This window comes from Tachysurus vachellii, chromosome 19, assembly GCF_030014155.1.
Source record: "Tachysurus vachellii isolate PV-2020 chromosome 19, HZAU_Pvac_v1, whole genome shotgun sequence".
Taxonomy (NCBI): Eukaryota; Metazoa; Chordata; class Actinopteri; order Siluriformes; family Bagridae; genus Tachysurus; species Tachysurus vachellii.
Window position 1 is genome coordinate 4,935,333 of NC_083478.1, and position 14,996 is coordinate 4,950,328.

Below are 14,996 nucleotides of genomic sequence, written 5' to 3' on the forward strand. Positions count from 1 at the left end.
GCATCACCACAGTGACAATGCAATGTTCAGACACTGTGTTTATAATGTTCTGGACATTATCTTACATTACAAGAAATTAACAATTAAGAAATAAAATATTGTGAAAAAAATCAATTTAACGAAGCAAACAGTATGTATGGAATAATTTTAGAATGATGTCATGCAGATCTGCATCACTTTTCTGCAAGACAATTTTAAGTGTGAATTTTCCTTGTTCTAAAAACAGCATTTTGTGAAAACAGGAAATGACAGAATTCTAAATGCAGAAAGACATCAGACCACAAATTAGAAGGGCAAAGTAAACGTGAGGATCAGTAGAACTTACCTTAGTGTGATAGACAGAACAAATTTCAAGAGAAGTAAAGAAGTGAAGTGAAGTGAAGCTGAATTTTATTCCAGAATGATCGTCCTCTTCGTCATCCTCTACCTGATCTCAGGTCAGATATTCATCTTTAGTAAACTGTACAGTATGTGATGTTATTTATCCTGGATTATGAGAATATTAAAAGCTCAGTGAGGTTACTGACATAAGTGGGATTTTGGTTTGATTGACAGGTCCAGTAGACTGCTCTGATGTGATTGGTTACTCAGGTGGAAGTGTCAATATGATTTCTGACATAAACTGGTACAAACGCAATAGTAAATATATCTGCAAAGTGAATGAAAAAGACTGCACTGATATAATACGTGTTGACACCAAACGCCACCAAGTTCAAGAAGGAAGATTCCTGTTGTATTCAAACACAAACAACCACTTCTTAGTATTGATCAGAAAGCTGAAGCCACAAGATGCTGGAATGTATAGATTTGGACTGGGGGATCAGAGCAACTTGACCGTAAACCTAAAAATTTATAATAGTGAGTAAAGTTTTATTATGTTATATATACAGTATATATATATATCATTGTATCACACACAGTCAAAATGTATTTATATAATCCAGAGCTTGTACTTTATAACTGTGCATTAAAGATATTACACATATATAAAGCTTAGAAAGTCTATTTTTATTTGTTTGTTTTTGTTCAATTGACAGATACATCTTCTGGGTTGCCAAAAATAATAAATGCTTATCTTGGGCAGAATATTACCATCACCTCTAACTATCCAGGGGAGTATGAGAGAAACGCCAAATATATCACCAAAGTGGATGATGACATTGATATTAAACCAATTCTTGATACTAACACAAAATTTCAGAACGACAGATTCTCTATTTCTGATGACAGAAGTGTTAAAGTTCTCAGTGTGAACATCAGCGATGTGAGAGAAACTGATGAAGTATTTTATTTATTTGGTGTGTGGAATGGAAAAGGATCAGTCAAATATTACACCTACTTTACACAGGTGTGGCTACATGTTACAGGTGAGCATTTTATACTTGTCATTTTGAAAATTAATAATTTTGACTCAGAATAAACCTCACAATAAACCTGTGTGTACAAACAGATGATTTTTATCTCATATTTAGAACTGAGCACAAAAACTCCCACAACAACAACAGACACAGACCTGATGACCTCAGCAGCACTGATAGAAACTCCATCTGCAGTGTGTTTCAGTAAGAACTCTTTACTCTTTATACATAACTCAATCTTTCATTGTGTTTATTGTCTTCTTTTCTCTGCTAATGTTACAGATTGTGTTCATGTTTAATGTTAAAAAAATGTTTCTTCTATTAATTTGCACATATTTCTTATTTTTTTACTTTATATTTGCACAAATTATATTGTAAGATATGTGTTTGGTTAATGTGTTTGGTCTGTTCCTGTTCTGTATTGTGTCTGTTTCTGGCTCCAGCTTCCTCTATCATCATCATCATCATCAGTGTGTGTGTTTTTGAGACTCTGCTGCTGATCGGAGGATGTGGGCTAATGATCTACAAAGTGAGACAGAAGAGACCACAAGGTGAGTTTTACACACACACACACACACACACACACACACACACACACCCCTAAGTTGTGCTTGGTTGTCATTTTGTTTAAAAAAGGATTTTCACATTAAACTATTTGATATTTCATCCCCACCACACAAATACAGTATATACACACATACACACAGAGCTGCTAAAAACTTATGTCTTTGTTTATAATTACAGATAATACAACTTCATTCAAGAATAAAGAGAATAAACAAGTGAGTAATTGTGTGTGTGTGTGTGTGTGTGTGTGTGTGTGTGTGTGTGTGTGTGTGTGTGTTTATAAATGTGTGAATGCGTAAGTATGAGCCTGTGAGCGTAAGCATGTACTGTAAATGTAATCATGAGTGAGAGTGCTCAACTAACTGTGTAGCATTATGTTCTGAAGCTTGTTGTGGGAATATGATATATGAATTCATTATGTGATTTATTGACATGATTGAATGAAATTGGTGCATAGAAGCCTTTATTATCACCACATAGACATTACAGCGATATTATTTTCTTTGAATACCCCAACTGACGAGGCTGGGGACAGAGCACAGGGGTAGCTATAATACAGTGTACCTGGAGGGTTAAGTTCAGTGGCAGCTTGGCAGTGCTGGGGCTTAAACACTGCCCTTCTGAGCAACACCCCAGGCCCTTAACCTCTTGAGCCACACCACACGATAACGTTAAAGTGAACACTGAAGTCATTACTGTGAGACAATTTGAACGACTAATATAATTTTTTTCTGCTTTCAGCTTACTCCTGATTATAACACAAATTCAGCTACTGTGTATGAAAACATCAAAATGAGTGCAATTTAAAACTGCACCAGAGAAAGGATCAGTCAGAACTTCCTGCTCGAGCTGCTGAACTCTGTTGTGCTTAATGTTCTGAGCTGCATCGTAGTGGCTCAAATCTCAACTCAGTACTGTCTCTCTTTACTTCATTATTGTAGCTATCTAAAATGCATGTTGATAATCCATATATATATATATATATATATATATATATATATATATATATATATATATATATATATATATATATATATATATATATATATATTTGTGTGTGTGTGTGTGTGTGTGTGTTTGCCTTTGTTTTTTTAAATATAAAGTTAATTGTGAGTACAGCGCTAATGAGCAAAAGTTGTAGGCAGTGCTGAAGAAGAATGCTTTCAAAAATATATACTTTAATTGTTTAATTTTACCAATCTACAAGATGCAAAGTGAGCAAACAGAAGAAAAATATAAATCAAATCAGTATGTGATTGGTGTGACTACTCTGCCAACAATTCTTACACTTGCACAGACTCAGTATTTTGTAAGATCAGAGTCACGTGTATGATTGACATCATCAATTTCATATGTAGGTTGAAACATACAGCTGTGTAGGGGCTTCAATCTGAGTAAGGAACAGACAAACTCTGCTACTAAGGTGAGGTTGTGGAAGACAGTTTCATGTCACCATGGCAAGACTGAGCACAGTAACAAAGCAAACAGTTAGTTCTACTGCAACAGCAAGGTCTCTCCCAGGCAAAGATTTCAAAGCAGACTGCGGTTTCATGATTCATCAAGCTATTTTCTAGAAGCAAAAATAAACAGGCAATGTTGAGGCTCGTAGACACAGCAGTCGGCCAAATAAACTTAATGCAAAGATGCATTACTTATGCATCTTACTTCCCTTTGATGTCAGAAGATGTCCAGCAGTGCCATCAGCAAAAAACGGGCAGAAACCAGTAGGACCCATGTACTGTCTGGAGAACTCTGGCCAGAACTGGTCTTCATGGAATTGCAGACAAAAAGCCATACCTTAGACCTGGAAACAAGGCTAAGGGACTCAACTATGCAGGAAAACATATAAATTGGCAGTGCTCTGAACAGATGAGGCAAAATTAGAAATATTTGGCTGTAGCAGGAGGCATTTTTTGTGCCTAATGGCTGGAGAGCAGTACAATAATGAAGGCAACAGTGAAGCATGGTGGAGGTTTCTGGCAAGTTTTTAGCTGCATTTCTGCAACTGGTGTTGTAGATTTGTTCAAGATTAATGTGTCCTCAATGCTGAGAAGTAGATAGATACTTATCCATCATGCAGTAACATCAGGGAGGTTTCTGATTGGCCCTAAGCTTATTATGCAGCTGGACAATGACCCCAAACATACACCAACGTTATTATGAACTATCTTTGGTGTGGAGAAGAACAAGGAGTCCTGGTAGTGATGGTTTGGCCACCACAGAGCCCTGATCTCAACATCATTGAGTCTGTATGGGATTATACATACAGATGGATGCAAAGCAGCCTACATCAACAGAGGATCTGTGGTTAGTTCTCCAACGTTTGGAACAACACACCTGCTGAGTTTCTTCAAGTACTGTGTGCAAGTGTACCTAGAAGAAATGATGCTGTTTTGGAAGCAAATACTGGTCACACCAAATACCTGTGTCATGAATCTATAACAAGAAAGATATTTAGTGATGTCATCTCATTCACATACATTTTCATTATACTCATTTTTGTTATACAGTACGCTTTCATTTGGTTATGTTCTTGATGTTTAAGATGGAGATCTACAGTCTACAGTATATAATTATGTATATCTGCTACATGTCATTGAAATTCTCTTTTTCTGTATCTATAAATCTTTATGAATAAAAACACACTTCCAACCTGTGCTTTAAACCCTGCATTCATTTTTATCAGCATTCTGAAGCTTATTCTTTCTTATTTGATCTAAATTCATTGTTTATAATTAACAGAGAACATTTGAATTCAAGACAACTGAAGTCTGATATTTTGAAATTAACGTCTCTTTTATTTTTAGTCAACGCTTCTTTTTAATAAAGAATAGTATGATTCTAATCAGTGTTGTAAACATTCTTTGTAAATGATGGTTGGTGTACAGTGTGTTAGGATCTGAGACTGGACTGCAAGGGAAGGTGGAAGACCCAGTTGCAGAAAATTTTAATGACTGTTTATTACGTCCCAAAAATAAATGCAGACAAAACAAACTAAATTTTGGCAAAGAGAAAAATTATATCTTAACAAAACCAGTATAGAAAATAAGAAAAACAAACTAAACAAAAAGTATGCACTAAAAATCTTAAAAAAGAAAAGAAAAGATGCTTCACAAAAACAGCACAAAAACAAAAGAAACAGCAAGTTAAAAATCAGGAACAAAAACAACAAGGGGGAAAAAAACAGAAAAAAGGGAAAAGAATATACCTTTTAAGGTGGGGTTAATAATTCAATTCAAGTTTTTCAATTCAAGTTTATTTGTATAGCGCTTTTTACAATGGACATTGTCACAAAGCAGCTTTACAGAACATAAACATAAAACAAAAGATAAACATAAGGAGAAGTATAAAGAATTAATATAATAAAAATTCAAGATATATACAGTTCACAGTGTGTATGTATGTATGTATGTGTGTATGTGTATTTGTCCCCAATGAGCAAGTCTGAGGGCTCAGGCAACAGTGGCAAGGAAAAACTCCCTTAGATTGGTAAAGGAAGAAACCTTGAGAGGAACCAGACTCAAGGGGAACCCATCCTCATATGGGTGACACTAGATGGTGTGGTTACAAATATACAAGTATCACAGAGTCCAACTGGAGCCGGTAGATCTGTAGATGTCTCAGGGTTCTCACAGAGTCAGCCTTGTCTCAGTGGAGGTCCAGAAATTTCAACGCACGGAAGACGATCTTAGCATGGGTGTCTCAGCATGGGTAGAAAAAGAGAAGAGAAGAGCAGTGCATAGGGATTAACATATCTGCTGTTCATAAGAATGTGCAAGTCTAGTGTGATAGTGCACAATATTTATGGGATGTATTATGTGTACGCCTGACTAAAGAGATGAGTTTTCAATCTACATTTAAACTGTGAAAGTGTGTCTGAGCCCCGAACACTATCAGGAAGACTATTCCAAAGTTTGGGAGCTAAATAAGAGAACGCTCTTCCGCCTTTAGTAGACTTAGATATTCTGGGGACTACCAGGAGTCCTGAGTTTTGTGATCTCAGAGAGCGTGAAGGATTGTAACGTGTTAGAAGACTAGTTAGATACATGGGAGCTAAGCCATTAAGAGCCTTGTACGTAAGTAGCAGCAGTTTGTAATCAATTCTAAACTTAACAGGTAGCCAGTGTAGAGTTGATAAAATTGGGGTTATATGGTCATACTTTCTTGTCCTAGTGAGAACTCTGGCCGCTGCATTTTGGACTAACTGTAGCCTATTTATTAAAGATGCAGGACAACCACCTAGTAATGCATTACAATAGTCCAGTCTAGAGGTCATGAAAGCGTGAACTAGCTTCTCAGCATCAGATACAGACAGGATGTTTCTCAGCTTGGCAATATTTCTGAGGTGGAAGAAGGCTGTTTTTGTGGTTTGGGCGACGTGATTTTCAAAAGACAAGTTACTGTCTAATATAACACCCAGGTCTTTCACTGTCGAGCTACTAGTAACAGTACATCCCTCTAATTGGAAATTAAGTTGTGAGAGTTTCTGTGTACTAGTTTTTGGGCCTATAAGTAATGTTTCTGTCTTATCAGAGTTTAACAACAGAAAGTTACAGCTCATCCAGTCTTTTATCTCTCTAAGGCATTGAGTTAATTTCGACAATTTAGTTATTTCATCTGGTTTTGAGGAGATGTATAACTGTGTGTCGTCGGCATAGCAATGGAAGCTAATCCCATGTCTTCTAATAATGTTCCCTAATGGAAGCATGTATATCGAGAAGAGCAGAGGTCCTAGAACTGATCCTTGAGGGACCCCATAATTAACTGGTAATAAGCTGGAGGATTCACCATTTAATTCTACAAAATGGTATCGATCAGACAGGTAGGATCTAAACCAACTTAAAGCCTGTCCATGAATACCTGTGTAATTTTGTAAGCGATCTAGGAGAATGTTGTGATCTATAGTGTCGAATGCAGCACTAAGGTCAAGTAGAACTAATAGTGACATACAGTCTTTGTCCGAAGCTAAGAACAAGTCATTTGTAACTTTAACAAGTGCAGTTTCTGTGCTATGATGGGGCCTGAAACCTGACTGAAACTCTTCGAGGATATTGTTCTCCTGTAAGAAGGAGCTCAGTTGAACAGACACAACCTTTTCTAGTATTTTAGACATAAACGGAAGGTGTGAAATCGGTCTGTAATTTGAAAGTCCATTAGGATCTAAATTAGGTTTCTTAATGAGTGGCCTAATAACTGCCAACTTGAAGGATTTAGGGACGTGACCTAAAGATAACGAGGAGTTAATAATATTAAGAAGAGGCTCACCGGCTTTATGTAACACTTCTTTCAGTAGTTTAGTTGATTTAGCTGTAGTAATAAGTTTAACTAACTCTTCCTGACCTGTACTTGTAAAGCAATGTAGTTGTGTGTTTAGAACCTTAGGTGAGACCGGGATGCTAGTTGCTCTTATGTGTTGAGCGTCACCTATTTTATTCCTGATACTTTCGATTTTATCAGTGAAGAATCTCATAAAATCTTCACTACTGAACTGTGATGGAATTGTGTGTTCAGATTTTTGGTTTTTTGTTAGTCTAGCTACTGTGCTAAGTAAAAACCTGGGATTGTTCTGGTTATTTTCTATGAGTTTGCTCAGGTGCTCAGCCCTGGCTGCTTTTAGAGCCTGTCTATAGCTGGACATACTTTCCTTATATGCAATTCTAAAAACCTCTAATTTAGTTTTCCTCCACTTTCGCTCGAGGTTACGGGTCTCTCTCTTGAGGGTGTGAGTATGACTATTATACCATGGTGCAAGCGTTTTATCTCTAACCTTCTGTAATCTGATTGGGGCAACAGTGTCTAGTGTGCTAGTGAATATAGCGCCTACGCTGTTAGTAATTTCATCTAGGTCGTCTGTGTTTAAGGGTGCAGTAAGAAGTCCAGACAGATCAGGCAGGTTATTTGTGAATCTGTCTTTATTGGTCGGAATAATAGTTCTACCGAGACGATAACGTGGTGAAACGCAGTTAGCCTGTTCTACAGGTAGTGTGTACATTATGAGATAATGGTCTGTGATATCATCACTTTGAGGAATGATATCTATATCAGTGACATCTATTCTGTGTGATATTATTAAATCTAGTGTATGATTACGACGGTGAGTTGCTCTAGTGACGTTTTTTTTGAGCCCAAGTGAGTTTAGTAAGTCCATGAATGTGAGTCCTAGCGCATCATTTGTGTCGTCAACATGAATGTTAAAATCTCCTACAATTAATGCTTTATCAAAGCTAACCAGTAGGTCAGAAAGAAAATCTGTGAATTCTCTAAGAAAATCGGTGTAGGGCCCTGGTGGTCTATTCACGGTCGCTAGCGCAAGAGACATCAGGGATTTTTGTTTCGTGTAATAATGCAAAGCACTGTATCAAAACACACAAGTGTACAAATTAAATGTTAACATAATGTAACTTGGTTCATTTAGTCCAGTAAGAAGGGGTGTAGTAGTTGGCCTGCTGATTTTCTGAGTTCAAATCCCAGGTCCACCAAGCTGCCACTGCTGGGCCCATGAGCAAGGCCCTCAAGCCCTCAGTTGTATAAAATGAGATAAAAATGTAAGTCACTCTGGACAAGGGCATGTGCTGAATGCTGTAAATGTAAATGTCTATGAGAATTACACAAGTGTATTGAGGAATTTTTGATTAATCAAGATGAATCAATTTTTTAACATTCACATGAATTTAAAATGTAATTCTGCTGAAGGCTGTTAATTCAATTCAATTCAGTTTATTTGTATAGCGCTTTTAACAATTCACACTGACTTAAAGGAGCTTTACAGAAGTATAGAAACAGGATAATTTTTTTTAAGTTTAAAAAAATAAATAATCATTTTTTAATAATTTTGGAACAGGTAATTTGAAGATTTGTTTGTTTAAGTTAAGTGGAATAGTTTTATAGGTTTTTGAATTATAGCGTATTATTAATAGTTATTTCATACAATCATTTTTATGAAGGGTGCCAATAATTCTCGAGGCTGTTGAATCTTTCTTAAGTATAATAACAAAAGACAGAATACACTACTGTTAATTAGAGGGAATTGAGTTTCTGTATTTTATATGATATGTTACCTGTGAATGGTGAAAAGCAGAGCGAGGGCTGCCACCGTCTTCTCACCTCCAGACAGGTTGTCCATCGGCCTGAATCTCTTTCCAGGAGCCACGCAGTTGTAATTGATTCCATCCAAGTATGGTTCCTCAGGGTTCTCTGGGCCTAGGAATCCCTGCAATGGAACAAATAACATGATTTATACTTATATATAACAGCGACCTAACTGTTCACACTTATACAGACAGCAACAAGCCTGGATAATAAATAAGAACTCAGTTACAAGTATAAACATGCAAGAACATGCAAAACTAAGGTTTAGAAATAAGAAAATGTTAAACTGTAAAATGTAAATATACAATAATGAAGAAGAAATATTAAAAATGAAAAGACAATGGAAAAGAAGAGTAGAAAGAAAAGTTAAGGGGCTGAACTGGGAACAGGTACACACATGAGACGGGTGAAATCAGGACCAACATCATGACTAAAGCACATGTACTGAGACGTGTACTGAGAGACGACACAGTGGATGATTACCACAAACAATACATTTAACATGTACTGTAAAAAGTCCCAAGTTCAGTTTGTTCACTCAAACTGAAGTAAATGCTTGTATTTGTTTTTTTTACAATTCTTATTAAATATATATTTTTCATTTGTAAATTATGCTTTAAATCTGTATAATTTATCCATTCATAGATAATCCAGCTTTGTCCAGGGGAAGAATTAATGTCATGCTCATGTGGATGCCATGAAGTCTCAAGAGTTCATAAACTGGATTAAAAACTACATTTGGCAGAACGTAAAGTATCCCCTCTCTCTCTCTGTCTCTCTCTCTCTCTTGCTGTCTCTCTACTGTATGTCTCTCTCTCTATCTCTCTCTCACCCCCTCTCCAGATAACTACAACTATCTATCTAATTAATATAAAGCCTGAAATAAATCAGTTAATATCATTAGGCAGATATGAGTTAACAGGTAACAACCTGTGCACTGCTGTTATGAGAGAGGGCCTTGTAGATTTCATCAATATTGGTGGCGACAGACTCGAAGCAGGTATTAAATCTGTCAAATCTCTCCTTCTTAATCTGTTCAAAAGTCTGCTTGGCCTTCTTAGCTCTCTTTCGTGGCGGCTTCAAAAAAAGTACAACCACATCTGAGTGCTTCCAAATAACAGGGTTCACACAAGCAAAAGTGAACATAAAAAATTGTTCGGAGGGCATATTTACCTTGGAAACAATATTGAAGAGGTTAGACAGTGTGTGTGTGTGTGTGTGTGTGTGTGTATATATGTGTGTCTGTTTGCAAATAAAGCTGAATATCGCCATCTGCTGGCTGAAATGCAAATTACAGGAGCCCAAAACTAGATAGATAGTGGTCAATGGAAATGTGAGAAAAATGTGCGTTACTGTTAGAAAAAGTGAATGTTTCTTCACTTTTGTAGACAATAAACCAGCTAAATATATAATATAATGATGTTTGTGATGCCATGATTAATAATAAGCTAATTAATTATTTAGTTAGAAACATTTTTATAACTACTGGTGATTTATTACTAATGTTAGAGATGTGGCTTGGAAACTGAGTAGACAGCTAATATAAAGAGCACAGATTTCTGTCCACTCGACCTTTTTCCACTAATAAAACACTAACAGTAAATTACATGTGCTAACTATCATTAATTAACTAGTCATCTGTCTAATAAGATAACTGTTTTCATTTCAATATGTGCTGTAATTACTGCTAGCAAACAGACTGCATCTTCAGTAGAAGTATTTGGACCAGCTGTTTTCTTTGAAACTATTGGTTGAAATTCTACCAGTCAGGACGCATTCTGTTGCTAGGTAGATTATGCATCAGCTAAAAGTAGTCTTTTAGTCTTGTGTAAAAGCTTGTATAAAATCTGTATTTCTATGATATCTAATACTCACAAAAGTATGTAAACTTTTTAACTGCTAACATTGGCTTCTTAGCTATTGGGGAAGTTAATGATAGCTAGAAACATTAGGGATATCCAGCTTGCTAATAGTCTTAATATTTTGCTGGGAAAACATGACAATATGAGTGTCAGCTGGTTAATACCACAATGGTTTGCTGCCTCGGAGGTCTGACCACAGGTTATTAACCAATCAATTCCGTTCTGCCTATGAGACACAGATGCTTTCAGAACTATTCTGGTGACTTTGCAAAGATTTAAAATTTCCTAGTGATCTTTAGTCAAAAAAAAAGTCTAAAGCTAGCCATAGCTTCCTAAATACCATAGCATACAGTCACTGGTTTCCTGGAACTTATCCCTGACACTCTCCAGCTTCTCCATGACCTTCATGTTGGGATGCGCTGGAGGATGTTCTGCTGCTCGTTCAGCCTCTGCTGCAAAGTGTTCAACTCAATCTTGATCTGTTCCTCAGACAAAGCATCCTGTTCAGAAAACAGATGACATCTATGTGGTTTTCATGTATAATAATACAGTCTGTGTTATAGAAATTGCACTAAGATTGATTTGGAATTTTTAGTGTAAGCTTGAGAAGTACTTTGAGGTCTTCATGTACTGTAAGTTGTTGTAGTCAATTTCTATGAGGGCCTCCTGGGCATGCACAGAGCTGCACTGAACCTCTAATAAGTTCATTGAACTCAACCTATTGAGTAAACTCAATTGAACTGAGTAATGGATTTTCCAAAACTTGTTTATTTAAGTTCACTTAACTTGGTGCTCATGTAGACTGTACTTAAATTGTTAAGTTCATTTAACTTGGTGTTTTATAATTTGCACTTACATAATTTACTTACATATCTAAGTCAACTTAAAAATTAAACTGAAATTGCAAATGATTATAAATTGAATTGACTAATATCATTGTTCTTTTGACTGTTAAAGCTTTATTCAGTCCCAAAAACACACTGAACATCATATTGAATGTATTTATTGTGCAAAATTGTTTAAACATTAAAACAAATTTCAATTAATGAAACAGAACTGGTCACAGCCACACTGTACAAAAATGTACAGATAAATGATATAAATTACATTTCAGTTTAAATTTCAAAAACATACTGTATCACAAAACACCTAGGTCACAGCCACAGTCTACAACACTGTACAGGTGGTAACAATATCCCACATTAACTGCTGCACAACATCACTGCTAGAACTTTGTGCACTTAAACAAGTAAACATTTTTTATTAACAAAAAAGCTGGTTTGCCAAAGACTGTACTTTGGGCTTGAGGGCATTCTGTCCCATTGACATCAGTACACGCTGTAGGAAATCAAATGTGTTTGCAAGTGATTTGGGGTAATTCAGGTCTAATGCATAAATGAGACCAAAGAGAAGACACATTGCTTGTGTGAGGTCCAGCATCTTGTCCATTACCACTTGACCTTCAAGTATTATGCAAATCGAAGAATTCAAATGCAAGGAGTTGGGGGTCTGAAGATCGGCGTGCTCGAATAAGATCCCCACTGGCACATCAAGGATCCAATTGCAATGATCAGACACCTAGTGAAGACACAAGAATAAATCTATATTGTGATCATGCATTTATTGTAGAACATCAATGCATATTTAGCAGAATTCACACTAAATATATGCACATCACTAAACACATCACTTATATTGACATTGTTATTAGCCACATACTACCACATTAGCCACACACAAGTAAGCACAAAGCAAATTGTTTACATATATAAATGTACTTACATTTCCATGTTCTTGTTTAACCTGCAATATAAAAACAATTGAAAATATTTAAAAAATTGACAGTCATTGACAAAACATCATAAAGAAAATTATATTTTATTATAATTAATAATATTCAAAATTAGGTACGGTGGTTAGCACATTCGCCTCACACCTCCAGGGTTGGGGGTTCGATTCCCGCCTCCACCTTGTGTGTGTGGAGTTTGCATGTTCTCCCTGTGCCTCGGGGGTTTCCTCCGGGTACTCCGGTTTCCTCCCCCGGTCCAAAGACATGCATGGTAGGTTGATTGGCATCTCTGGAAAATTGTCCGTAATGTGTGATTGCGTGAGTGAATGAGAGTGTGTGTGTGCCCTGCAATGGGTTGGCACTCCGTCCAGGGTGTATCCTGCCTTGATGCCCGATGACGCCTGAGATAGGCACAGGCTCCCCGTGACCCGAGAAGTTTGGATAAGCGGTAGAAAATGAGTGAGCGAGTGAGAATATTCAAAATTAATGTTATTAATAAAACCAGCCTAAACCAGCAAATACGGATAGGTTAGATAGACAATTAATTATTGATGATAAATGTGAAGATGGACTGCTGAAGAACACTTTTTTTCTTCCTAAAAACGCATGATTAACTAATGTATAAAGAATTTACATCTTACAAGTCAAATTCAGTTTCTCAATATTCTAAAATAATCTTCACAAAATTGATAGAGATGTTAGCAAAGTCTGAACGGGAAACACAACGTGTCTGAAAGATTTGTAATGATGACTGGGCAGTTCTTTGTTATATAAATGTAAAATTAGGCTTTAAACAAACATATTTGACAATAATAATATTTTCAAGTTCATTTCTGCATAATAACTTTACTTAAAATTGCGAACTGACAGTTATGGGTCTGAATTCAGAGTTAGAGATGTACTGGTATTCAGAGATGGGCCACAAAGCTGCTTCAAACTCCTGCCTGTCCATCTCCACAGCTCCCTGTTCTCGGTCCAGCTCCTCCATGTCTGCTTTATGCTTCTTGAACATCTTCTGAGCATTCTGCAAAGACGATTGTGCTGCCTCCAGCTTCTTTATCTTGTGTGAGGTGTTCTCTTGGCCTTGATGTATTGAGGCCGTTTCTGGTTTAACTCGGCATCCTTCTCTCTGTAGGAAGCAGACAGTGGTTTTAGACTGACAGAATATTCAGGAGTGTGAACTTTGTTAAAGACATTAAAGACATCATTTCAATGTATTTTATCCTAATGTTTATTTGAATATATTTTATCTCAGAGCTCTAATACACAGCTGTTGGATTTTTAAGGATTAATTAATAAGAAAGTTCTTTGTCACACACTTTACAGTATCTCTTTCTCCACATTCTGCTGCTCTCTCATCATTCTCCCCAATTCTTTCTTCTTGTCTTTAATCTCCTCATCTATATGATCCGTCTTCTTTCTATCTTTTTCGATCTCCCGGTTACGCTGGGACAGCTCTCGGTTGAGCTTCTCAATTTCAGACTCATTGTGGTACAGTTTGAAAAGCTGTAACTGCACATTAGCTCTAACAACCTCGTCGCTCAGCCTGGGGATGAGGAGAGACGGACAGAACTGTGAGCAGTAGATTGTAAAAATGGATTAGCTGGTTTAACATTTCAGTGGGAAGTAGCTAGTGGATGGGAATAGGTAAATAAACAAAATGGAGGGAAATGGGGCAAAAATTTAATTATTAAATTAAAATCTAAGGTGTCTTTGATGATTGGTGTATGTCATAATTGGTGTACTCATTATCCTTCATATTGAAAATCTTTTTTAATGTGTATTTACGACAAAAACATTCATTTTGAAGTTAATGTATTTGTTTTTGAAACAAGATGCTCTTATCCAGAGCGACATACAAAAGCGCTTAATTCTCTGTCATTGAATACATTAACTACACTAGGTTCACTAGGTTACAGACATAAGATACCATGAGCCTAAAACACTGTTCTTTTTTTTTTAATACACACATACAACAAACAGGGAGAAAGTGCTAGCTCAAATTCTGAATAAAACAGGACAAAAATATTATTTATTATCTAAGATGTCTTTGATGTTTGGTGTATTTCATAAGTGGTGTACTCATTATCCTTCATATTGAAAATCTTTTTTAATGTGTATTAATGACTACCAAATTTTAAACTGCTGAAAAATAATTGGTTTGATTTAGCCATTAATCTAGTTTTAGCCTTAGAGCAAAAACATTCATTTTGAAGTTAATAAATTTGTTTTTGAATCAAGATGCTCTTATCCAGAACGACATATCCAGTGCTTAAGTCTCTATCATTGAATACATTAACTACACTAGGTTCACTAGGTTACAGACGTAAG